The sequence below is a fragment of the Ursus maritimus genome, unplaced genomic scaffold, assembly GCF_017311325.1.
Source record: "Ursus maritimus isolate PB19 unplaced genomic scaffold, ASM1731132v1 scaffold_18, whole genome shotgun sequence".
Classification (NCBI taxonomy): Eukaryota; Metazoa; Chordata; class Mammalia; order Carnivora; family Ursidae; genus Ursus; species Ursus maritimus.
In genome coordinates, this window is record NW_024424230.1 from 47,052,565 (window position 1) to 47,078,784 (window position 26,220).

The 26,220-nt window shown below is 43.8% G+C and overlaps 1 long non-coding RNA gene across 1 annotated transcript; it reads left to right on the top strand.

Annotated features, from left to right (window-relative positions):
* The first annotated feature begins 15,687 nt into the window (after positions 1-15,687).
* LOC103662958 lies at positions 15,688-18,802 on the top strand. Its single transcript, XR_568619.2, has 4 exons — positions 15,688-16,376; positions 16,816-17,372; positions 17,629-17,852; positions 18,773-18,802. It is a non-coding gene; the product is annotated as an uncharacterized LOC103662958 (long non-coding RNA).
* The last annotated feature ends 7,418 nt before the right edge of the window (positions 18,803-26,220 follow it).

Sequence of the window (26,220 nt, forward strand, 5' to 3'; positions counted from 1 at the left end):
ACACAAGGGAGTATTTACATTTCTCCTTTTCATGACAGCCCACTTGATGGACAGAGCTGGTGAGCCCCTGCATTTTTTAATGTGTGTGTGTGTGTGTGTGTGTGTGTGCGCGCGCGATTTTTTTTAAAAGGCATATTCTTTGGCTCTGACATCACCAGAAAATGGAATGAACAAAGTATGTAAATTTCTCCAAGCTCCCACCATATCCATTTTCTCTTAGTGGATGGGATTTTGTTTTTCTTTTCTGGTGTTGCTCCCACACAATGGGGCCAAATCTTGTTCAGGACAAAGAAACATATAAATAGAACACGCATGTGGTATGCAAGGGAACTTGTGGAGAGCAGAGAGAGACTGTTTGGGAAAGCGTCTGGGGGCTGCCAGGGGGAACTATGGGGTCCTGGCCCGAAGTATTCCACAGGCAGATGTCTGCTTGTCCCTAACGTTGCAAGTCAGAAATTCCCAGACTGCTCTCATTCTTGGGGAAACACTAAGAAACGTTGGAACGGGTACAAATGGAAGAGGAAGATGTGAAGTATCTGTGGGTGAGTATGAGCAAGAGTATGTGTATATAAGATGAGCGTGAGCCTAATTCAGAGGCTGAACATGCCTTGCAGAGCTGCTAAATCAGGAAGGACACTAAATCATGCGCGGTGTCTCCCACTCCGCACCATCTCAGTGGGCTACCACGGACCAGCTGAACCTTCCCTCAAACGTGCTTTCCTGTATGAAGCACTTGCGATTGTTTTAGTGTCAATCATCCGCCAGCCAAACCCTCCAGTCTCCTAACTGCACACTCACGGCTCCAGCCAAAAAGACTTTTATCAGCACAAGTTTGAACAAACTAATGTGTGTAGGTCCTGAACGGTTATTTTTGTTTCCAAGTCTGGACATAGAATCACTTGTTCAATTTCCTGCTGGGTTATATCAGGCAGTTTTAACATGTAAATCTCTGATAAGGAAACTGACTAATTTATGTAGGTTTGCCATCTGAGCAGCTGTCAGAGTTGCCTTCCCTTCTTCTCTGCTTCCCTTCTTCTCTATTCCTTCTCAGTCGTTACTGTCACTGCCGTTCCTAGTCTATCAAGTGTACCCTTAATTGTTATGTGTTTAGAATACGTTCTTAGGCTAATGTTGTAAAAACCACCAGCCAACCAAGAGACCCTGTGTCCTTGAAGTTTGTGTGGGGGTTCTCTTGACCTGGAGGTCTATGCTTTACAGCTTGGATTAGAAATAATACACCTCTTGCACTCCTTCAAGTGATGTCCTCGACGATCAGAAGATCGTTAGTTTTTTAAAAGTTAAAGTGAAAAACCAGTAATAATGTAAATTACTTCTGCTTCACGGATATCTTTCACCAGCATCAGCCGACTTCAGCTGACGGAGCTTTAGGACCTCTAAGTTGGGATCCCATAAGCTGCTTGAACACTTGTTTCCAAAACCTGCCTTTGGCTGTAAACCTTCAGGTAAACCAATCCCTGTGGGTTTTCTCTTTCAATAGCTAGATCAGAGAAACAGGTATTTTCGAATAATGCTGAATTCTGTGCCCAAATATACAGACTGAAGTGGATCGACTTGGCATAAACCTGTAATCAAATATCGGGTGAGGTTCTTATATTGAGGGATAAACCTGGCCTCAGCCAAGTCCGCAGCTGCCCCCAGACTTGGGAGCTTGGGCACATTCTTTAAGGACTCAAAGTCAGAGCCTGCCATCCCATTGTCTGGAACAGAAATAGAGTCCTTCTATTCTGGGACTTGGACAGCAAGCCAGGTAGGGCTCTGCTCCCTCTTCCAAGGCTTTGAGGATACGGATGGGGAGAGTGGGGGGGGCGGGTCAGAGAGCTGGAGGTGTGGGGTCAGGAGGCCCCCCGAAGTGGCTACCCTTCCCGCTGCTCATCCACTCTATCATCCAGCCCCAGGCCTCTCCCTGCTGCTCCTGCAACTGCCCTGGATCTCTCAGAAGCCCTTTGCTTTAGAGATTTTTTTAAGACAATAAGACAATGTGGACTAAATACCAATGGACTTTTAAAGTATTCCTGAAGGGCCCTCTCCTTCCCTGTCTCCCTTCCCCCACAGTGAACTTAAAATCCTTCCATCCATGGGGACAAAAGGCAAAGTATCTGGATTTTCTTTCCTAGCTCCACCCCCCTTGCCAGTGTGGCTTTTCTTCTCTTTGTTTGGATACTCTTCTTTATGGCTCCTTGCCAATGAACAGATGTAAACTATTGTCTGATTATTAAAAGAAAAAAGAAACCAAAAATACACAAAAGCGCACACGCCGTCAGTGGTTAACAACTGTGGAACGGTCCACATATAGTCAAATCCATGGTTTGGTGCAAACAACGAGTCACCAGCCTCTGCCTCTCCAGGAACTTCTGCTTTCTCCAAGGTTTGATTAAAAACAAATTTAGGCAAACAGCATGCTCAAGAAAGGTGCACCTTTGTGGTCTTGGGGCTTTGCTAGGCAGCCCTCAATGCCACCTCCTCGCCATCTAGGTTCACACTATCTGTGGGCACCCCCCTCTTAGGCAATCTTCCCTAGCCTATGGCCTGTGCTTTCAGGTTTGGTCTCCCCAGCCCCCAACAAAATAGCGTAGCCATATGGAACCCTCTTCATGGCTCGTTGGAGTGGGGAGGCGCACTGGGCGAGGAGTCTGACCTGGCGTCACTCCTACTTCTGCTTACTGGTTGCATGACCCTGGGCAAGTTTCTGCTCCCTGCCCAGTTTCCTTGTCTGCAAACTAACAAGGCTGAGCGAGATACATTCCTGCCATTTTTCCTTAAGCAAATATTTATTTAGCTCCTACTCTGTGCTAGACACTGAGAATGGAACTGAAAACAGGACAAACAGGGTCCCGGCCCCATGGAGCGCATGGAACATCGGGAGGAGGAGAAAAGAAAGAAAGTAAAAGGAAACGAAGAGTGAACATCCCCAGAGCCCCAACAGCCTTTGAATGTAGTGTTACTAACAGCCTACGTGTTGTTCTTCTGGTAATCGGGAATCGGAGTCGCTAGTGGACATGTGGGGGTTCTAGTGTGGAATGTCAGGCATCAACTTCAGGGAGGCCTCTGTGACCCGGAAATCCCCACGTCGGTGGACACCGGCGACACTTCTCCTGAAGGCTGGGCCTTGCCAGAGCCCCGTGGAGGCTTGTGTCCCTCTGTGAAGGCCGGCCATCTGCAGCCACCATTGCACCCTCCACTTGAACTGGGGGAATTTTCAGAAACAGCAGGCAAATATGACACAACACCAGCCTCTAGCTCCACCCTTCAGTGGAGCTGTTATTTTTAGTTGTCTCCTTTCTCTTTCCACAGCCATCTGCATACCTCCCTTAGTGAGTCATTTCTGTCGATGGCCCTGAGTACGCGTGACTCCTTGAACGTGAGGCTGACTTATTTTAACAGACCGACCCCTGCGACCCCATCTCTACCTGCAGCACTCACTAGACAGCCGGGGGGAACACCGCGGGACCCCAGCACCCCCCGGACACAGGTCAGATGAATGCCGACTACCGGAAGCCACGCGGCAGGACGAAGCCGCTCAGGAGCGCAAGAGTTACCGAGGCAGGGAGCGGCGCGTATCGTCTTGGCCCCGTGCTCATCTTCGGGTGACCGACACTTGACCCCAGAGTTTCAGGCACAGGGAAATGCTCTTACTCAGTCTGGAGCCACTTCACCCAGGCATCGAGGTCATGTCCTGAAAAATCACACCTCGCAAGGCTGTTAGTCATCGGTACGAGATGCTGAGCTCTCAAAATAATGCATAATGCAATTGGAGTATTTCTCGAAGGTGATGAGTATAAATCATCTATCAGAATTTGTGGTCCTCTTTGCTTTTCTTTTTCCTTTTTGTCATAGAGAAGAATACTCCCAAGTCTCCATTTCAGGCAATGTGACAACAAGGACAAAAACGCCATCAGCAGTGCCTCCAGCTCTGTGGACCATTCATGTGGCACCAAGAAGGGCACAGAGGAGCGGGGTGAAGAGTCATTCTCCTTCATGTTGGGGGAGTAACTCCTGGCATAAATCCACTCCATAGTCACTTGCTGGGTATTCACAACGCACCTGCCACCTCTCTCCCCATGCCTCCCTTTGCCTCAGACCCATGGTGTGTTTGCATGCTGGTCTGCTGGTTTTATTTCCAAACTTCCACGATCTCAGGCTTTCTTAGCACAGGGCGTCCTCCTGTGCTACCCTGTCTGCCTGGATGGCTCTCCTCCCCCCGTGCTTGCCTTAGCTCTTTTGTTTCTTGCTTTGAACGTCTTCTCTCCAGGAACAGTGTCTCACTCCCTCAGGCACAGGTGAATTTCTCTGTCCCTTGCCCTCACAGCGCCCTGTGTTTTTCCAGGGTCACACTTATTGGAACTGTATTTAAATGATTATTCACTCATACGTGGAACATAAGGAATAGCACAGAGGACCATAGAAGAAGGGAGGGAAAACTGAATGGGAAGAAATCAGAGAGGGAGACAAACCATGAGAGACTCTGGACTCCAGGAAACAAACTGAGGGTTACAGAAGGGAGGGGGGGGGACGGCGTAACTGGGTGATGGGTCTTAAGGAGGGCACGTGTGGTGATGAGCACTGGGTGTACGCAACTAATGCATCTTTGAACCCTACATCAAACACTCATGATGTACTATATGTTGGCTAACTGAACATAATAAAAAAATGATCATTTGTTAAATTAATTTGCTGAATATCTGTCCTCCCTGCCAGATTTTCACGCAGGCAAGTTTCATTCATTCACGACGGCTCCTCTGACACCCAGCACAGTTCCTTGCAAATAGGAGTAGTTTTCTCGATAAATGTGTTGATTTGGTAAGTCTCCTTGTTCTCAAAATTCATAGTCTAACAAGGGGCGTGCTGAAAAACAACGTGGTACATTCATTGTTATCTAAATACGGACATCACACGTTGGATGCACCAAGAAAGCAACAGATGATTCTGCAGGAATCATGCGAGGGCAGACTGAACAGAAGCTGTACCATTTGAGCTGGGCCTTGAGGTAGGGATAGGAGTTCAAGTGAAAAGGGAGGAGAGGAATTCTGAGGAGAAGATTTGGTACAAAAAAGGCAGGGCGAGCTGAAAGTATTGAATGAGTTCTGGGGAAAGCACAGAGTGAAATGTGCTAGAACAGATGGTGTCTGTAGGGCAATGCCGGAAATGGTAGACATCTTGTATTTTCTGCTGCAGACATATTTTAAGCAAACAGGAATACAATTAGGAATACATGAAAACTAAATAATCAGCTTGTGCTTTAGAACATTCTCTCTTGTGACAGAGTGGAAGACAGACTGGAGTGGGGAGTGGATGAAAACCACTGAGGGGGCTTGCAGGGGTCGAGGCCAGAGAGGAGAGAGTGGGAGTACAACCGGCGGGCTGGGTATGATTCCACGTGGAGAGTGAGGGCATGGCGTTCACCGAATATGACTGAGGCTCCCAGTATGGGTGCTGGGTAACTGACAGTGACCTTGCCACTTGCAAGTGTAGCAAGAACATGGGAGGAGGGTGGGGACTGGGGAGCAACGTGAGGGAGAAGAGCTCATTTGGCTTTGGACAAACTGGGCTTGGCATGTCTCTTTCTCAGCCTGGAGGAAACGTCAAGAGCACTGTTTCTCAACCTTCTTCAAATTATTGCTCCTTAAGGAGCCTTTTAAAGTCTATTTTTTTCTTAATCTCCCTGCCCCCATGAAATTTTAATGCCCCAGCTATACTGTGCATTTATTTATATACTGTATATAGCTCTATGCCCTAGACATAAAAAGAGTAGGATGTTTTGCACCGCCCCCCCCAAACCTGTTTTGCCCCCTTGAGAATGAACAGGAGGCGAGGGAGGGAGGTGGGCTGACAGTACTGTGCTTACGGGAAGTAAGGAAGGCTTCACGCAGAGGAGCGTTTGCAGTGGGCTTTAGGGACTGAGTTAAAAACAGTTTTTTATTTTTTGTTTTTACTTAAGATGTACCGTACGCGGATTTGATGCACTTGGACCTCGCAGTATGATTACCATCGTAGTGTGAGCGAACACTTCCATCGCCTCATGCAATGATCGTTTCTTGTGTGTGCTGAGAACATTCACCATCTACTCTCTCAGCAACTACCAGATGTATAATATGGTATTATTAACTATAATCACTATAAGATCCTCAGAACTTATCCATCTTACAACTGGTACTTTATACTCTCTGACCAACATCTCCCATTTCCCCCACTCCCTTTGCCCCTGGGTTCCACAAATTGGGCTTTTGTAGATTCCCCGAATATGTGAGCTCACACAGTATTTGTCTTTCTCTGTCTGACTTGATCTCACTTAGCATAAAGAAGACATGCTCTATATACATACAATGGAACATTATTCAGCCTTGAGAAAGAAGGAAATCCTGCCCTTGGAGACAAAGTGGATCCCCCTTGAGGGCATTATGTTAAAAACCGTTGTTTGTTTGTTCATTTTAATTGAGATAAAGTTCTCAGGGAAAGATACAAGGCATTACAAATGATAGGGGAGCCCCCAGGAGTGGGTGGGGGTGCCAGGAGAGCGAACCCCAAACCGAACCACGGGAGGAAGAAAGAGCTGTCTTTTTGAACCAGAAGGGGTCCCCCACAGGGTGCTCCCATGCGTAAGGGGTCTGAGAGGTACGATTAGTGGACCACATAACATGGACATGAGGTGGAATGAGACAGAAAAACAGACGGCTAGCAGGAGGCTAGTAAGTTCCCCATAGATAAGAGAAGGATTTATGTTGCTACCAAGCTTTTGTATTTTACAATGCTGTAATAATGGACGTTCCTGAACACTGCATTTCCTGTATTTGTGTGTGTATCTGTAAGAGGAATTCCCAGAGGGAAAGGGGCTGCGTCAAAGGGCATGGGATATCTTGGTGCAGAGACCCGAATGGTCTCCGAGAAGGTAGTACCGGGTTACGTTCTCGTAACTGCTTCCTCACGGGCTTGCCAACACGTGCCATCAAACGTTTTCATCTCTGCCAATCTGATCGTGCGAGAGTATTACTTTTTAGATTAAATTTGCATTTCTCTGTTGATGAATGAAGTTGGACATCTTTTCATAGGGTTAGAAGCCAGTATTAGCTTGTTTTTTGGTGAAATGTTTTAGAGCTCTGGTCCATTTTACATTTCATTACTATTTGCACATTTGTGATTTGTATAAGTTTTTCACACATTAAGGAAAATTTGTCTTTCATCAGTGATGCGAGCAGCACATGTTTTTACCAGCTCATTATGTTTTTATTCATTTATGACATTATTGTACAAGACATACTTCTAAAACCTTTCATACGATAAAAATTACCAATACATTCTGATATGGTTTCTCAGGTTTTTGTTAGAAAAGCCTCCACTACTCAGAGTTTATTTTTTAAGTATATTCTACTTTTCCTTCCAGTAATTTTTTCAGCTTTTTTTTTTCCTTCTAAATTTTGGATCCATCTAGAATTTAACTGTAATAATGTGGGAAGTCAGAATCCAAGTATATATATATTTTTTCCCCCGAGGCTTGTATGTTCCAGTATGTTATTGAATAAGCCACCTTCTCCCTATTGAGTTGAGCTCCCAACTTTCGTCATAGATTGAATTCTGATATATCTTACATTGATTTCTGGACCTTTCTTGTTACATGGATCTATCTGTTTACTCACGTACCAAGGCCACGAGGTTTTCATTGATAGCGCATTACAATGTACTGTGACATCCGGTAGAGCTAGTCTTACTCGGGATTGTCACCCCCCACTCCACTTCGGCTCTGGCTGCTGTTAAGATCTTCTCTTTGTCTAGAACATTCCATAGTTTCTTTGTGTTGTGTCTTGATGTGAATTTCTTTTCATTCAAATGTTATATTTAATATTACTCTTTCACCAATCCACCACCCCATTCTTTTCTCTTCTCTCCTTCTGAAACACCATTCACACTCTTGAGAGAGACTTTCTTTGAGAAGAGAGACCTTCTCTATCTTTCATGTCTCTTAAGCTCTCTTTCATATTTTCCTTTTTTTTTTTTTGCCTCTCTGCACTAAAATTCTGTAGAGTTTATTCTCACTATCTTCAATTTTCTAATTCTTCTGCTGTGTCCAGTCTGATGCCATCTCCATCCATTAATTGTTTACTGTATTTTTCTGTTACTGTATCTTTCATTTCTAGAAGTTCTATTTGATTTTCCAACCCACCATGTCTCACTTCATGGTTCCTATTCCTTGCAGATATTTAAAGTTTATCTTCCACTTATTAAAAAAAAAAATGGCATAGCTGTTTATACTCTGTGTGTGATCATTCAAATAACCAAAGTTGTGTGAATCGCCTCTCTGTCTCTCTGTTTGTTCTGGCATGAACTAATGGTGCCTTATTTTCTAGTGCATTCGGTAGTCTTCGACATGCTTACTGCCCATGAAAAATCATTTGTGCAAAATCCCTGATGCCGAGGATGAAAGTGTCTGCCCCCAGAGGGGTTAGAGTTTGCTTCTGCCGTGCGTTGAGTTGCACTGTGGTTTGCTATCACTTGAAACCAAATTCGCTGCTTGAAGTTTCTTGGCCTACTCCAATGATATGCCTTTTGGGCTGTAAATATTTGCAAATGCTGGCCAATGGCTTAATAGTGACATCTAACAGGGACAGGTTTGTTTGTTTTCTTTTCCGTGCTTTGCTTAGTGTTAAGGCAACTCTCCTTAAGGTCCCCTGAGGTAGGGGAAAGGGGAGCAGGTTTACTTCTGGTTCACCTTTGGGAGTCTCAGCTAATGGGGGCAAAAGTCTCCTATGAGACCCTTCCTCTGACCTTGGGTGAGTCCTGGCCTTTGAGTTCTGTCTTCTTCATCCTGAGGCTCTGTTAAAATCAGAGCCAACTCAATTTAACCTGATCAAAAAAGGTGTTCATGCCAAATGTTAATCATTTGGTAGGTCCTTGTTACTTGTCAGCTTTTCGATGATTTTAAGAACAATTTTAGGGGTGCCTTGGTGGCTCAATCAGTTAAGCATCTGCCGTTGGCTCAGGCCATGACCTTGGGGTCCTGGGATGGAGCCCCATATCGTGCTCGCTGCTCAGTGGGGAGCCTGTTTCTCCCTCTCGTGCTTCCCCTGCTTGTGCTCTCTCTCGCTTGCTGTCAAATAAATAAATAAATAAATCTCTTTTTCTAAAAAAAAGAACAATTTTATTTATTATTTTATTCAATTTTTCATTGTTTTCAGTGGAAGGGTTAATCTGCCCCCCCCCCCAGGGAGCATGCGTGCTAGCTGGGGTACGGAGGGGCAAAGGGAAGGGGAGACAGAATCTTAAGCACACTTCCCTCTGAGCACAGAGACCAACACAGGGCTTGATCTCATGACCCTGAGATCATGACCCTGAGATCATGACCTGAGCTGAGACCAAGAGCTGGTCGCTTAACCGTGCCACCAGGTGACCCTGGAAGGGTTAATCTAAATAACCGAGCCCACTATTACCAGAAATGGAATAATGCCTGTTGGCATTTCTCATAAGCATTAGAAACAGTTTTTCTAGGGGCGCCTGGGTGGCACAGCGGTTAAGCGCCTTCCTTCGGCTCAGGGCGTGATCCCGGCGTTGTGGGATCAAGCCCCACATCAGGCTCCTCTGCTATGAGCCTGCTTCTTCCTCTCCCACTCCCCCTGCTTGTGTTCCCTCTCTCGCTGGCTGTCTCTATCTCTGTCAAATAAATAAATAAATAAAATCTTTAAAAAAAAAAAAGAAACAGTTTTTCTAATTTTTAAAATCCTATATCTTTATGGATTTCACATTTCATTTTATAGTTTTTTTTTTTTTTTTTGAGAGAGAGAGTTGAGGTTTTTGCTTAGTCTTTCTGTTTAAGAACATGGTATACCTTTCCATTTCTTCAAATCTTTTGCTTCTTAACAGCATTTTAAAGTTGTCACCTTCTACAGAGTTTATATTTTTTTGTTACATTTTCACTTTTTGGTTAAATTTATGACTACATGCTTTATTTCTTTCTCTTATATAGATGTAAATATTAAACCTAGAAATTTTCCTCAGAGTTCTGCTCTATTGTATGGGTTCTGATATACTAACTTAATTATTTTTATTTCATTATTCAAATCCATCCCTGATAGTAGAGTTGTACAAGAAAGAGTATTTTAGCATTTCCAAGTGGAAGGATTTTTTAACATAATTTTATTATTAATTTTTTAATGAATTGCTTTGTGAACAGAGAAGTTTTTCTGCATTTGTTCTAAATTTTGGAATTTATTGAAGTTTTCTTTGTGCCCTTGTATATGCAGTCAATTTTTTCACTAATCCAAGAGTACTTGGAAAAGTATATTCTCAAGGTATAGAGTTCTGTGTATATCGATTAAATTTACTTTACTAATTACACTACTTTTTGTTGACCCTCACTAAAGGCATAGTAAAAGGGAACTAAAGTCTCACACAGGAAGCTTGAATTTTCTCAGTTTTTGTATATTTGAAGTATTTGTCTTCTGCTTTTTGACCTGAAAATGGTTTGGCTGGATGTAAAATTCTTTGGTCAGGCATCGTAGACATTGTTCAAATCTCTTTTAGCTCTTCCGAGTGTTTCTGTGGTGAAACCTAAGACCAGCCTGGGTTTTTTCAAGTCTCTTTATAGGTGACTTGGTCTTGCTCTCAGACAGTTCAAAGGATTCCTTCATATCTTTATGGTCCAAAAATTTTCTAGGCTATGACTCAATGTTGATTATTTTGTGTTAATTTTTTCTGCAGTGGAGTAACCCCTTTTAATCTGAATAGTCCAGTCTTTTACATATGGAACGTGTTAACGTTTTATTTATTAAAATATTATTTCTGTTGCACTCTGTCTGTTTTCTTTTTCAGGAATCTCAAGCAGACTCCTCACAGAACATGGAGCCTGATGCGGGACTCGATCTCAAAACCCATGAGACCATGACCTGAGCCGAAACCAAGAGTCGACACGTAACTGATGAACCACCCAGACGTCCCTTTCTCAGGTATATTTTATCTACTATTTGCTTCCTGCTAATCCTTTACAAACTTCTGTTTGTTTCTGTTTCATTTCATTGCTCACCCCCATCCTGTGAGTACCCGACATGCTTCCAGCAGAGTCCGTCTTCCTTCACCTGCCCCCATTGTAGTCCTTCATTTTGGTTACCTTCTTCACTGAGTTCTGCCAGTTCTTTTTTCACCTCCTCTGCTCTTGCTCAATTTTTCCTGAACTACTGTATCCCTGGGCTCTTGTTTTGTCTTGAGCTCCTGTTTTTTAAAGAGGATTGCTTCGCTAAGTTGTTTTTTTCTTTTTAAATGCATGACAGTATTTGCGGTCCCAAATTTCACCTGTTTTGTGACAATATTTTGCTAGTGAATCTTTTTCAACTCTTCCTCATTTGTTTTTCTTGTTCTTTAGTCTTTTCTCATGTGTAGGTTCTGTGCTGGTTCCTTTCCGGTTCCTCATCTTGAAGTGAGGCGAGGCTTTCTGAATCAGCTATGTGCAAGAAATGTATGTGATGAGACGGCCAGGGCTTATTCTGAACTAGCAGGAATGCTCCCTAAACATCAGGCCGTGATGGTGAGAGACACCTTCTAGCTGTCAACAGATAGTCTCTCCTCCTGCAGCGATTGGCAGCTGCAGGGATGCACACGAGGAAATCGCCCTCTTTCCCTGGACTGGCCACTAAATAATGAACGTTGTCATTGTTGGAGCATAGGAGTCATCGGATTGCTCTGATTTCTGGAACTGTGGCGATATAACACTTCCTCTTAGGATAGCGACACTCCAAAATAAAGGACTACGTGTGACCTGCAAGTGCCACCATTGTCACCACTGTCATTGAATTCTGTAGCTTCAACCTCCTTTTTCAATCCAGTTTCAAGACTAGGACATGGACCATGAGAAAGGTGAAGAAATTTCCAGAACAGGATAACTTCTGTGAAGGGCACTGTCCTGATAGAATGGCTGTCAGATACCTGAAGATATAAATTTTCTATTTGAGACAAGAAGTTACTTATTGTCCTTTAGAAAAAGCTCATCATATTTCAATTATATCATCCAGGAAGCATGACTATTCTAGAAAATAAAGTCACCAGACTCTGCTAAAGCTGGGGCTTTGGGGAATACAAGCAGGGACACAGGATAAATGGGGTTTCCAGGGCACTATCTCAGCAAGACAGTCAGAAGAAATAAATGAAAGATCATGACTGGGAGAATCCTTAAGGTTTATCAAGCTTTATTATATCTATGCACTGTATATTTAAGTATTTGTGATGTGATATATTTATTTTCAGAGATACGTATGTATGTATTTCCTATTTGTTTTTATCAGAGATATTTAGAGCTCAGCCCTCCAAATGAAAAAGTCTTTGCTTGTTTTCTGAAAGATCAAAGCAGCACCTGGAAAGACCATTTTGGGGGGTGTGCCTGGGTGGCTCAGTCGATTAAGTGTCTGCCTTCTGCTCAGGTCATGATCCCGGAGTCCCAGGATCAAGCCCCACATTGGGCTCCCTGCTCAGCGGGGAGTCTGCTTCTCCCTCTGCCCCTTACCCCCACTCATGCTGTCTCAAACAAATAAATAAAATCTTTAAAAAAAGAAAGATGAAAAGACCATGGGAACATACTAACTACTAATCCCTGGACAATGTGCTAAGTATGTCATAGCTAATTTATTCCCTTATTTTAAATGTATACGTTGAAATTCATTTACATTTTATTTATTTATTTATTTGAGAGAGAGAGAGCACGTGTGCATGCACATACATGTGCACGAGCGGGGGAGGAGCAGAGGGAAAGGGACAAGCAGACTGCGCTCTGAGTGCAGAGCCCAATGTGGGGTCGAGTCCCAGGACCCTGAGATCATGACCTGAGCTGAAATCAAGTCAGATGCTTGACTTGACTGAGCCACCCAGGCACCCTAATTTTTATTTTATTTTTATCTGTGTAAATATTTTTTATTTTATTTTTATTTCATTTTATTGTGATAACACTTATCATGAGGTCTACCCTCTTAACAAATGTTTAAGTGTACCACACATGATTGGTAACTACAGGTACTGATCATCAGAGAAATATAAGTGGAAACCACAGTGTGATATAACCGCACACCTGTCAGGATAGCCGTTTAAAAAAAACAAAAAAACATAAGTAAGACAAGTGCGGAGAAACTGGAAACTTTGCACACTGTTGGTGGGAAAGCAAACCGGTACATCCACTATGGAAAACAGCATGGAGGCTCCTCAAAAAATTAAAAATAGAGCTACCATACCAGGATTACCATACCAGCAATCCTACTTTGGGGTATTTATCTACAAGAATTGAAATCGGGATCTCAAGTAGAAATTTGCACTCCCGTGTTCATTGCAGTAGTATTCACAAGAGCCACGATATGGAAATAACCTACATGTCTATCAACAGGCAAATGGATAAAGAAAATGCGGTGTAAGTGTACAGTGGAAGACTATATGGCCTCTAAGAAAGAAGGAAATTCTGGGGCGCCTGGGTGGCGCAGTCGTTAAGCGTCTGCCTTCGGCTCAGGGCGTGATCCCAGCGTTATGGGATCAAGCCCCACATCAGGCTCCTCCGCTATGAGCCTGCTTCTTCCTCTCCCACTCCCCCTGCTGTGTTCCCTCTCTCGCTGGCTGTCTCTATCTCTGTTGAATAAATAAATAAAATCTTTAAAAAAAAAAAAAAAGAAAGAAAGAAAGAAGGAAATTCTGCAACGTGTAACAGCATGGAGGGGCCTCGAGGACATGATGCTTAAGTGAAATAAGCTTGCGTGACTCCTCTCCTTCACTCTTTATCACAGCTCTGCACACCGTGTATGAGGAGCCAACAGTTTGCTGCTGTAGAACTCAAGGCTCAGAATGGAGAGGAAACGTGCCGGAGCCATCCAGCAAGTAAGGACCAAAGCTGGATTCGTATATAGATCCCCAAAGCCTCTCCTCCACTACGCTCCCGGGACGTTCAGGTACCCCTGGTGCTCTGGAGGGCAGGAGAGGGGGCAGAGCCTAGGAAGCTGCAGGGAGGGAGGCCTGGTCCTGAAAAGGGGCCAGGTCCAGGGGAAGACTTGCCCGGAGAACACAAGGTGCTGGGAGCTCTCTAGCTCCCTCCTCTAGCCCACAATTTTCCATCACCACCAGACAGCTGTTTGAAATACTACAGCTCCAATCCCCACGACTCTTTTGGAATTCTTCCACCATCCCCATGGCCTCACAGTCCCAGTATGGGAAACTGTGCTTTAGAGGGATGTTATGAATATTAAGGAACAAGTGATTATAAATCTTCTGGCAAACAGACAGTCCTATAGAAATGTTAACTAACCGTATGTTCCCGTTTAACTTCATTTACGGCATTTGGAGGGAACTGAGACATTTTGCCTCTTGTTGAGGACTTCTACTATTCAGTATTTGTAAAGAAATCATTAGCTACCTCTTGCGAAAGACATCAGGAAAGTTCTCTTCATCTTCATGCTGTCTGCTCCAAAGGGTTTTTTGTTTGTTTGTTTGTTTTTGGTTTGGTTTGTTTGTTTTTGTTTTTTGGTCTGCTCTGAAGGCCTTGGCTGGGTCTGTTACAAACAATCTCTTAATTGTGCGACTTATACCTGTCTAAAGACTTAATCAATTCTTTGTCTTTCTGAGGGCATCTAGGTCATTAAAAATCTAAGTTCTGTAGAGTTAGCCTTCATCTTGGATGATAACGTTTCACATGATTTCTTTCCATATGTTCCATCATGTTATGCAGCAATACATGTCTTCCACACCCAAATTGGAGTGTGTATCTCCAAAATCCAATTACCCACATAAACTTGGGACCTGTTACCTGGATAAATGATATCCATAAGCGTTCCAAGAAACTTTAACCTTAATAACTTCATAATAATTAATAGTGCTAAATTAATCTAGAGAGCCTTTCCCGACAATTGCCAAAAAGAAATACAATTTAACTACTTTGAGAGCCTTTACTCTTTCTCATCCCACGCTTCCATGGAAAGTTCCAAAGAGATGCAGAGGAAAGGTGGAGATCAGAGAATGAAACAAAGTGAGGGCTGGCTATTACAGGCTGGACAATCAGCCATACACTTCCTTGAGCTTGAGTCCCCCCTCTACGCTCTTCCTAAAATTGGAGGTACTTCTGTTTTTTCTCTTCTCGGTGGAGTGTCAATGAATATTTTCCACCTTCCTGGAACACCATTAATTTACAATCTTCATCCCTCCTGACGTCTCTGCTGAGGCTATCTGACCATCGTCTTGGTCTGGTCCTCACTGATACGATCTTTCAGGGCTCTCTCCACTAAGAGCCCAAGGCCCACTCTCTGCTGGGTTACATCCTCCGGGCCCCAAATAGAAAGTTTCTGGGGGGTCTGGAGTTCAGAAATGCCTCACCAGACTCCTCTTCTGCATCTTTAGTAAACTAAGTTAGTACCAAGATGTCTTAAAGCAATCAAGTCTTCATTTACACCCTTTAAATATCTGTAGATAGCTATCATGGCCCTCAGTCCAGAAACACACTAACCCACTTCTGCCCTCCCGCAGCAAATGCACAGGAACGCTGTCTGTGTTGTTTTAGAAGATCTTTGATGGCACCAAACAGACGCTGATTCCCTTGTTATCAGAACCAGAACGTGAATTTGTCTCTACCCTCTAGCACGGAGAGGCTTCTCTTTGTAGGAATTTGCAGTGCGACCTACAATCAATGGGGAGATCATCAAATGGCAACCATAGAGCATGAATAACATTTCATCTGGGCAGCCCTTTATACTGCTGAGATGTCTGCTCTTTCTTTTGTCTGTAAGCTGTTTTTCTGTCTCTATTTCTTTTTGGTCTTATCTTCTGGTACAATGTGTGAATCTACTCTTTATAGCAAACTTCACGACAGCAAACTTTGAACAGAGGCCACCGTAAATTCTTCAAGGACAGTGATTTTAATAGTAATTCCTCTGTGTGTGTCTGTGTGTCTGTGTGCCCGCGTGAGCGAGACCATCAAATAAGTGAGTGAATGAATACACGAGTGAATAAATGAATAGAAATTACAAAAGAGAATCATCAGGAAATAGGAGACAGTGTAATTTAAAAAGGAGGAAAACCTGGTCATTACGTCCACGTTCACTGTCGATGTTGTTATGACTGAAACGATCCATCCTAAAAAGGTGTGAGGACACGTGGCAAGTTGCTGGCTTTGGAGACAAACGGTCTGAACCTTGAATCCTGGCCCCACCATCTACTGACCCCTGAACCTCTCTGAGCCTGTTTTCTCTTCTGAGGTGAGACGCACAGCCATCATCGGCCCCTTAGGGCAGGATTTACGGTAGAGCAACGTGCTCTCCACCGTGCCTGCCAGAGGGGGCGCTCGACGAATGGTGTGATCATGTCCGGATGGCATCCCAGCCAGCGTTGAAGTGAAGAAATCAGTTATCTTGTCTAAATATATGGTACGTGTGCCGCAGATCTGTTCTCTCACTTCTCCTAATTCCCATCTTCTATTTTTTTAATCCTTAATATTCATTTTACTGAAGTGATTTCAGTATTCTTTTCAGAACTAGGATTCAGCGCTTCACATTCCCCAGACGTGATAAAGGCCATGTTCGGTGACACCTTTGCGGTGTCTTAACCGGCGTTTGGAGGGCAGCGGCAGAGACCAGGGTGGTATGGGGACCCCTTCCCCAGCTGCATTCTGAGTCCCCTTATATGACCATTCCTCCCCGTTTTTGAGGATAAAACTGCACTAGATGCAAGGAATAAGGGAGAGTTTCCAACAATCAAAGAATCGTCTCTCAACATAAATAAGAAGTACATAAATAATCGTAGGAGAGACGCAAATTAGCATTTTTCAAATTCTAAAGGATATCATTTGAACGGTCTCTCTTCCAGAATTTCTTATCTGAAAAAAGATTCTTGGAATCCTTTCTGCCAATAAAACTTGGAAGTTTTGCAACAACGCCAATAGGGCAAGCAACTTAGACGTGGAGCTGCCATGTTGCCTGTAGACACAGCCCGGCTCCCACCCTGTGGTCCCGTTGAAGCAAATGCACACAGCTAGGACCGGCTTGGACACAATCACAACGGACAGGAGGGTCAAGAACAGACAGAGGAGCCAGGAGTTAAGTTTGCTTGTGGGAAACAGGAAGTGGCGGGGCAATTATGCACAGAGATTTGGAGATTGAGGGCTTAATGTGATTAAGAAAATATTGACTCCTCCAATTAACAGCTGTTGGCCAGAGGGACCTCACAAGAAAATGCTGTTTTTATTTAAGGTTCAATTGTCTTAGGGATTGGAGATGTCTGTGCAAGGCAGGCCACTTGGCATGGCTAGGAGCCCTGGAGCGGCTGTAGGCAGAGGGCACTGAGCCCATGGATGGAGAAGTCACTGTGCCAGGCCCCGTGGTCAGCTTTACAAGAACCATCTCGTCGAAGTCTCACAAGGCCCTGTGAGTAAAGTACTATGGCTATTGTCCCAATTTACAGAAGGGGAGACTGAATATTAAGTAAAACCAGATTCACAGGGGTTACGACTCACACAGGGACTCTAGGGCCACACTCCTAACCACCGCACCATCCTTCCTCCCGCAAGTGGGCCGGGAAAGAGGATGCAGTGCTGTGTTCGCGGTGAGCTGGGTAGTAAGCCACCTGTGCCTTGTCCCAGGCCTGGGATACAGAGCTGTGAAAGTGCCTTTCCTCTTTCAGCATGGGGTGGAGATGAGGCTATTACAGTCTTCGTGGGGAAGAAGAGAGAGACTTGCGGAGGGATGGAATGTGGACCAGAAGGTGTGTGCATAGCACACAGACGTGTCCATACACACCCACGCACCCGTTCACGAGAAGCCCCAGGCAAGTCGGCAGGGGTGAAGGTGCCTCTGTTCACACACACCTCCTTCCTCTGCACCGATTTCACCCTGCCTGGTTCCTCGGTGAGCACATTCTTCCCTCCCCTCGGCCAGCCTCACCTGCCTCCCCCCAAGTCCTGACCGCCCAGTCGGAGCATATTCCTCCCCGTGATCTGTATAGCCACATTTTCAGCTGACTTACGATATGCGTGTATGCTCAAAGTGCTGGCTGCATTTTTTGAGATTGAAATTAAACCACAACAGAAAAAGAACCTAATGCTGAATAAAACTAGTACTTTAAAAAAAGAAAAAATTCAGAGCTTCAGGTGTCATTCTGACTTCTGGAAACTTCTTCCCATGAAACTCATATATTTTCTGGGCTTAACGCTTTGGTCATTATGATCGCTTTACATTTTTACCTCTTCCAACGGGGTTTTTGCAACTCGGAGATCAAGTTTGTTGTGTGACAACATTAACAGCTAATAAATTAGGCTCCCCCCTGCCATTTTCTCGAGCGGGGCTGGCAGAGTCAAGCCCTCACGGAATTTGGGAGGAACTTATTCTGTGGTCGATCCCCCACTTGGGCTATAAGGTCAGGATTGCATGCCAGAGCTGTGCTGTTCCTAATGGGGGGGAGGTCTGAGACTCACCAAGGTGTGTGTCCATATGCTCTTCTCCAAAACTCTTTGAACCAAAGTGATTCAGAGTTGTTTAGATTTCAGGGAAGAAATGTGCGTATACTGTATATTATGTGACAACTCCCATTGGGGTTGGGAGCAGCACCCACTAATTAAACACATTAATATTCCCATAGCTAAATATATATTCACACTAAGTGCAATAAATATAAAATATAGTCAGGTATCATAAACATGTAAATAATATGATATGATTAATAGGATAAGTATTAAAATAATATAATAAACAATGTAAATATAAAATATAATAACCGGTTCAGGTTAGTTTTGACTGTCAAATAACTTTATTTTATTTTATTTTTTTAGGAGGAGGAGAGGCGGGGGAGGGGGAGAAAGAGAATCCTAAGCGGGCTCCACACCCAGCGCAGAGCCGGACAGGGGCTTGATCTCACAACCCTGAGATCATGACATGCGCCGAAATCAAGAGTCCAACGATTAACCGACTGAGCCACCCAGGTGCCTCTGGACCGTCAAATAAGTTCAGATGACATTGTTGTTGCCACATGAGTTATCGAAATCTTTTTGGTTTTCAGATTTTTGGATTTGGGGTTTTATGGAGAAGAGGTCATGGACCTGGTAAGGCCAACGGCTGCCATTTATGGATCCTTCTTGTGCTCTCCTGTGTTCCCGCCGAGAACCTGCGCGGAAGGAAATGAAGGAAAGTTCATAGCTTCATGTTCTGGACGAGGAAACTTGGAAGTGCACAGTCTAGGACCAGGGAGAGGACTCAAACCTGGCATATCCACACCCCTGCAAGGCCTATCCTCTTGCTACTATGATGTCTCCCCCCCAAGGAAATGACAGGCTTGCCAGATTTTTCCTTAAGATGACAGCTTCCTTTATCTCACCTGTCTGACAGGCGGGCCCCTGGCTACTTGGCTCTCTCAGCTGTCCTCACTTAGCATTATTAGCTCTTAGGGCTGTCAGGTTCAGGCCGATCCCCTGCTCTTTCTGCAGGGCCCCTTTAGTTTTCCTACTAAAAATATTTTTAAATAGTTGAGTGCCCCAGACATTCTTGAAGCAGTCATTTCCTTCCCTTCTCCTTTATTAATGGGCTAATTTCCTTCGGCTCCCCAGTGTTACTCTAGGCACTTTGTGGAAGGCCTGTTTATTGCCTTTGGCTGACATTACCTTTCTCCTTCTCCACCCCCAACTTTATCTTCTCCCTGCCAGCAGGACTAACCTTTGTTCCTTTCCTCCTTTGGGCTTCCCTCTCCTGCTCTGCATTTTCCTGGGGGGAGTCTCTGCCCAGGGGGTTTCTGAGCCCCGGCTCCCCAGCGGGTTAAATAGTGAGTAGTCCTGGCCTCCTCATTCTGCGAGGTTTTGGCTCTCGGCTGTGGGCAAGTCACACTCTGGGTTGAAAGTGTTCAAGTTCTGTATGAAAAAGCTGATTGTCTTGAATTTTCTTTTGCATGTCACCTTTTTGCAGGGCACACACTGGGACGCACACCCTGAAACAGGGACTTTTCTTATTTGAGACCCAGCGCGGGATCTTCCCACGGGGCAGCTCCTCACAGCTCTGTGAGGACACAAGTGTGGTCAGTCAACACCAAGGGAACCCGCACCAGATTTGGCTTCTGAGATTTCTCCCAGCCATCTCCAAAGGAGCCCCCGGGGTTCTCAGGAAAGACCGGCCAAGGGTGGGACGGCTATGATCTATCAGCTCACTGCTCTGATTGAGTGAATCCTCCCACCCAACCAAGCTTTACTTAACCTCGTTTTCCTTCATATTCTCACAAAAGATGGGAGTCATGAGAATACCACTTTGATTCCGACACCAATTCCGATGTGTGTGCGTGTGTTTCTTTTTTCACCCTACCAAGCAATCCTCCAACATCAGCTGGGTGTCCTACCATCCCACTCAATTCTGACACTATGTACCTGGAGTTGGTGTCAGGTCCCTCAGGTTAAGGGTTCAGCCCCACGAGACTACCTCCCCTCTCCCCCGCTCCACTTGAGATGCCAATCACAAGTCCAAGCTGTCACCTGTGCTTCTGACCGGTGGGTTAGAGATCGGAGGTTCCCACCTCCTTGGGTTCAATTAATGTGCTGGAGAGGCTCACAGGACTCAGAGCGGCTTTACTTATGTTTACCAGTTGATTGTAAGAGGATATGAGCGAGGCTCAGCCACGTGGAGGAGACGCACAGGGCAAGGTATAGGGAAAGCCGGGAGCTTTCGTGCTTTCCGAGGGCTCACTTGTTCACCCACCTGCAAGCTCTCCGAACCGTGTCCTTTACTGGGTGTTTCGGAGGCTTCATTACATAGGCGCGATTAGCTAAGTCCCTGGCCATTGGTGATTGAACTCACTCTCTAACCTTCTCCCCTTCTCAGAAGTCAAGGGGTGGAACCAAAAGTTCCAATCTCTGATTACTTGTTGGTTTCTGGTGACCAGTCGCATCCTTAGGTTACCTAGGGGCTTTCTGAAAGTCAGCTCATTAACATAACAAAAGACACGTTTTCCATTCTTCTTATTTAGGAAATCCCAAGGGTTTTAGGAGTTCTGTGCTCCAGGAATACGGACAAAGACCGAATCTATATTTCTTATTATGATCACAATATCACAAATACCTAACCCATCGAGTCGTCATGAGGGGTGAGTTGATTAAATGAGTGAATGTGTGTGGAGGCTTCTGCACTGTCAGTTCCCTGGACACAGGCCCCCCTTCTTCTGTGCTCCAGTGTGAAGTCCTAATACCACCAAGGTGAACAAATCCTTGTCATCTCCCAAAGGAAAGAGGATTCCATATTGTCGCCAAGGGCGGGACTAACCTACAGGTAGGGCTGGGGCTAAAACCCAAGGGTAAGGATTCCCTGTTAGTGCTCTGTGCTAGGGTGACCAACTATACTGGTTTGCTAGGGACTTTTTCAGCCTTAGCACCAAAAGTTCTGCTTCTCAGAAAAACACTTCAGCCCAGCTGGTCACCCTAAACCTCTGGTCTTCGTGAGCCTTTGTTGCCTTATCGATCAAAACAGTACATTTGGGGGTGCCTAAGGCTCAGTTGGTTAAGCATCTGCCTGTTGATTTCTGCTCAGGTCATGATCCCAGGGTCCTGGGATTGAGCCCCATATCAGGCTCCCTGCTCAGCCAGGAGTCTTCTTTTCCCTGTCCCTCTTCCACTCCCCTTGCTTGTGCTCTCTTCCTCTCTTACTCTCTCTCTGTTACATAAATAAAATCTTTAAAACACACACACACACACAAAATGGTATATTTGCTGTCTCCACAGCTTTTTACAGTGGGAATAAACCCTTCAGATGCCAATCTTTGTATATAGGAAATATTTTAAGTCACTAAAATCTAAGATTTCATAAAATAAGCATTTTTCAGTAGCCATATTGCTTTTTTTTCACTTAACTTCTGTATCTTCTCTCATTAGATTATTTCAGACCTAGCGAATAATCTGTTGCTGGCTGTTCAGAGGAAGGTGATGTATTTTCTAGCTGACGGAGAATGAATTCAATGCCATTAATAAAGAAATTTCACAAAGTTCTAACTAACTTCTGGGAGTAGCTTACAATCGACCGGACTTAATTCTTCATGTTTGAATAAGTTTGGCCTTCTGGAAAACATTATAAGGAGGTTTTGTTGCACAGTGTACTGATGGAGTGGGAGCTCTATGCAAACTAAAACATGAAATGATGTTATTAATCCAAATATCTTACCACAATGGTTGTTTCTTTTGGAAGAGGGTGGGTAAATCCAGGATTTCACTTGGCCTGAAATATGCAGGTACTCAAGAAAAGCAATTATTGCTCCCACAGGTTCGATCTATAACAAATGTTTATTACGCGCTTAATATATTCTTGTCACAGTTAGCTACGGAAAAGTCACAGAGAGCAAGGTTTGTTTCTAATCTTCAAGGCAGTTATGTGGGTGCTATAGAAGTGAGGAGAATACTTCGGCAAAGCTGGCTTTTGAAATTGAACATTGAAATCGGTCTTCGAGCCATCATTCAATATTGCCGTGCTGGAATTGGAGAGGCAGAATCTTGTGAAAATTTCTCTATAAACCCTTGAGATAGAGGTCAGGATGCGTAGCTTATTGTCACCGACACATTCTCAATAAACAGTTAAGAATCGTTTGGAGGGGCGCCTGGGTGGCACAGTGGTTGAGCGTCTGCCTTCGGTTCAGGGCGTGATCCCGGCGTTGTGGGATCGAGCCCCACATCAGGCTCCTCCGCTATGAGCCTGCTTCTTCCTCTCCCACTCCCCCTGCTTGTGTTCCCTCTCTCGCTGGCTGTCTCTATCTCTGTCGAATAAATAAATAAATAAAATCTTTAAAAAAAAAAAAAGAATCGTTTGGAAGTTTTGGGCCAATCTGGCTTTGAACTATCAATATAAACAGGCCCATATAATACGTCCCTTACTGAAAAGAGAGAATGCTTCTTTGCAAGGCTGAATTTAATTTCCGAGACAGAGCTGTGAATGTGAAAAGCTGCTGTTAAGGAATGAGGACATCCTGATTTTGAGGAATTTTGAAAGAATCCTCAGGAGAGCTCGATGAGATTCTTCTCGTAGCACCATGAATGCCTAGGCAGTTAATTCGCCTAATTTATTGTAAAGCACCTCGAAAAGAAGGGAAAAGTAGCAACAATCTACTACCAGAAAGGAAATTGATTGGGCCATATCCACACAGGATTGTCAGTGGCCAAACACAGAAACCTGCCTTACAAATCCACTGCATCTCCGACCGCGGGATATCTGCCATCAGGGCATGGCCACCCAGAAACACGCAGCGGACTCCTGCGATGCCAGTCTGGAAGAGAAATTTCCCAGCACTGACATCTCTGTGGTGGTTCTCATTTATTTTCTTCACTCTCATCGTATCTCTCTCTTCCCCATACTTGTTGCCTTCAGAAAACTTTTAGAAGTTGCTGGCTTCTTTCCGGATTACTGCGGGTATAAATTGTCCCCTGAAATAACATGCTGAAAATGAACTTTGAATGAACTTCGAAGAACATTCACTCTTTCATGAGTGGCTTTTATTCTTTGAGCTCTAAGATGGCACCCAAATGCTCCTGTGAAAGAAAATGATCCACCGACTAGTATGGCCTGAAGATTGTCGGCGCCTGGAGAGCAGTGATTGGGGATCCGGCATTAGGTGCTCTGGGAGTGGAACCAACACACCGTGGGTGTGAGCTAGTCCACCCACTGTTTTTTGGGTTCAAAACCATGCCTTAAAGATAGATTTTTCATCTTTTAGTTAAAAACTCTACAAAAAACCTCTGGGAAACTGCATATTTTGATTGGTTTTTTATTGTTGTTTTTGTTTTGTTTTGTTTTGATCATTCTACATTGTGTGTGAATGTGTTGGGTTTTGTTTATTCTTGGGCAACCCCTGAAAATCAATAAGGCATTTTAAGAAAATAATAAAACTCACTATTGAAAACTTCCTCTGTATCTTTCTGGTCTCTTCTATCACCCAATTACCTAACTTCACTATACTACGAATCACATCCCAAAGAAGCCCGGCATGATTTGCCTTTCTCTATAGTTCCACCTGTCTGGAGGCATTCCCTACCTCTATCTCCAGCCTCCTGACTTCCCTACCCACCCCACCCCCATCCCAGCTGACCTGTCATTTCCTCCTCTGTGTCCTCATCCTCACAATTGGGAAGAATCTATTGATGTTGCTTTGATTTGTATTTCTCTAACTGCTAGTAGAATAGAACATTTTCACTGTCGCTGGTACTCTTGTCCTGTGACATGTGTTCATGTCCTTTGCACAATTTACTATTGGAAATTTGTCCACTGCAGTAATTATAAAATTTCTTTTTTTATGAAAGATATTGATCCTTTTCCCACTGTGAAAGTTGCAGCTCTCCTTGAGATTTTTGTTGACGTTTGTTCTTGCTTACAGTGGTTTTGAAATGCATTCGTTTTTGCATTGTCATTTTAAAACTGTATGGCTTCTGCCTTTCAGCCCCTCCCATTCATTTATATTTTCTTCTAGAATTTTTAGGGTTGACTGTTTTACATTTCAGTGCTGACTCACCTGGAACTTATTTTGGTGTATGGTTTGAGAACATTTCCTGACAAATCGATATTTCCTGACAAATGGATAGCCAAATAGTCCAACACAGTTTATTGAACAAACTATTCTTTCCTCCGTGATTTATGATACCAACTTTATTATGCAATGATCTGCCTTCAATAAACTCTGTGGAAAGTAAAATTGTCCCTGTTTGCAGATGACATGATACTATATATAGAAACCTCTAAAGACTACACACTCACACACACACACACACACACACACACACACACACACAAGCCCTGCTAGGACAAATAAATGAATTCAGTAAAGTTGCAGGACATAAAATCAACATATAAAAATCAGTTATGTTCCTATACACTAAAAACAAACACTCTGAAAAGGAAATTAGAGAAATAGTAACATTTAAAGTAATATCAAAAAGAAATATTTAGCAAAATATTGCTAAGAGAAATTGAAGACATAAACAAATGGAAAGACATCCCATGTTTAAACATTAGAAGACGTAATATTGGGGCGCCTGGGTGGCACAGCGGTTAAGCATCTGCCTTCGGCTCAGGGCGTGATCCCGGCGTTCTGGGATCGAGCCCCACATCAGGCTCCTCCGCTATGAGCCTGCTTCTTCCTCTCCCACTCCCCCTGCTTGTGTTCCCTCTCTCGCTGGCTGTCTCTCTCTCTGTCAAATAAATAAATAAAATCTTTAAAAAAAAAAAGAAGACGTAATATTACTAAAATGTCCATACTACCTAAAGCAATCTATAAATTTAATGCAATCCCTATCAAAATCCCTATGACAATTTTACAGGATTAGAAAAAGTTCTACAACTCATGTGGAACTATGAAAGAGCACAGATAGCCAAATCAATCCCGACAAAGAGGAACAAGGCTGGAGGCATCACACTTCCTGATTTCAAAGTATGTTACAAAGCTACAATAATCAATGTAGTATGGTACTGGCATATAGACATTTAGGTCAATGGAACTGAATAGAAAGCCCAGAAATAAATCCATAAATCCATCAACAAGGATGCCGAGAATACACGGTGGGGAAAGGACAGTCTCTTTAAACAAATGGTGCTAGGAAAACTGGATATTCAAAGGCAAAAGAATAAAGTTGGACCCTTATCTTACACTGTAAACAAAAATTAACTTAGAGTGGATTAAAGACTTAAATGTAAGACCTGAAATTGTAAAGGTCCTGGAAGAAAACACAGGCGAAAATCTTCATAACATTGATCTTGACAATTTCTTGAATATGACGCCAAAAGTAAAAATAAACAAGTGTGACTACATCAAACTAAAAAAGTTTCTACACAGCAAAGGAAAAAAATTAATTGAGTGAAAAGGCAACCTAGAGAATGGAAGAAAATATTCTCAAACCATACATCTGCTAAGAAGTTAATTTCCAAAATAAGGAACCCCTATAACTCAATAGTGAAAAAACTAACCCAACTGAAACACGGGTTAAGGACTTGAATAGACTTCTCCAAAGACACACAAATGGTCAACAGGTATATGAAACGATGATCGGTGTCACTCATTGTCAGGGAAATGCAAATGAGAACCACAAAAAGATATCACTTCACACCTGTCAGAATGGTTATTATTAAAATAACAAAACACAACAAATGTTGGCAGGGATGTGGAGAAATTGGAACCCCTACCCTGTTGATGGGAATGCAAAATGGTCTAGCTGCTATGGAAAATAGTACGTTTGTTTCTCAAAAAATTAAAAATAGAACTATCATATGTTCCAGCAAT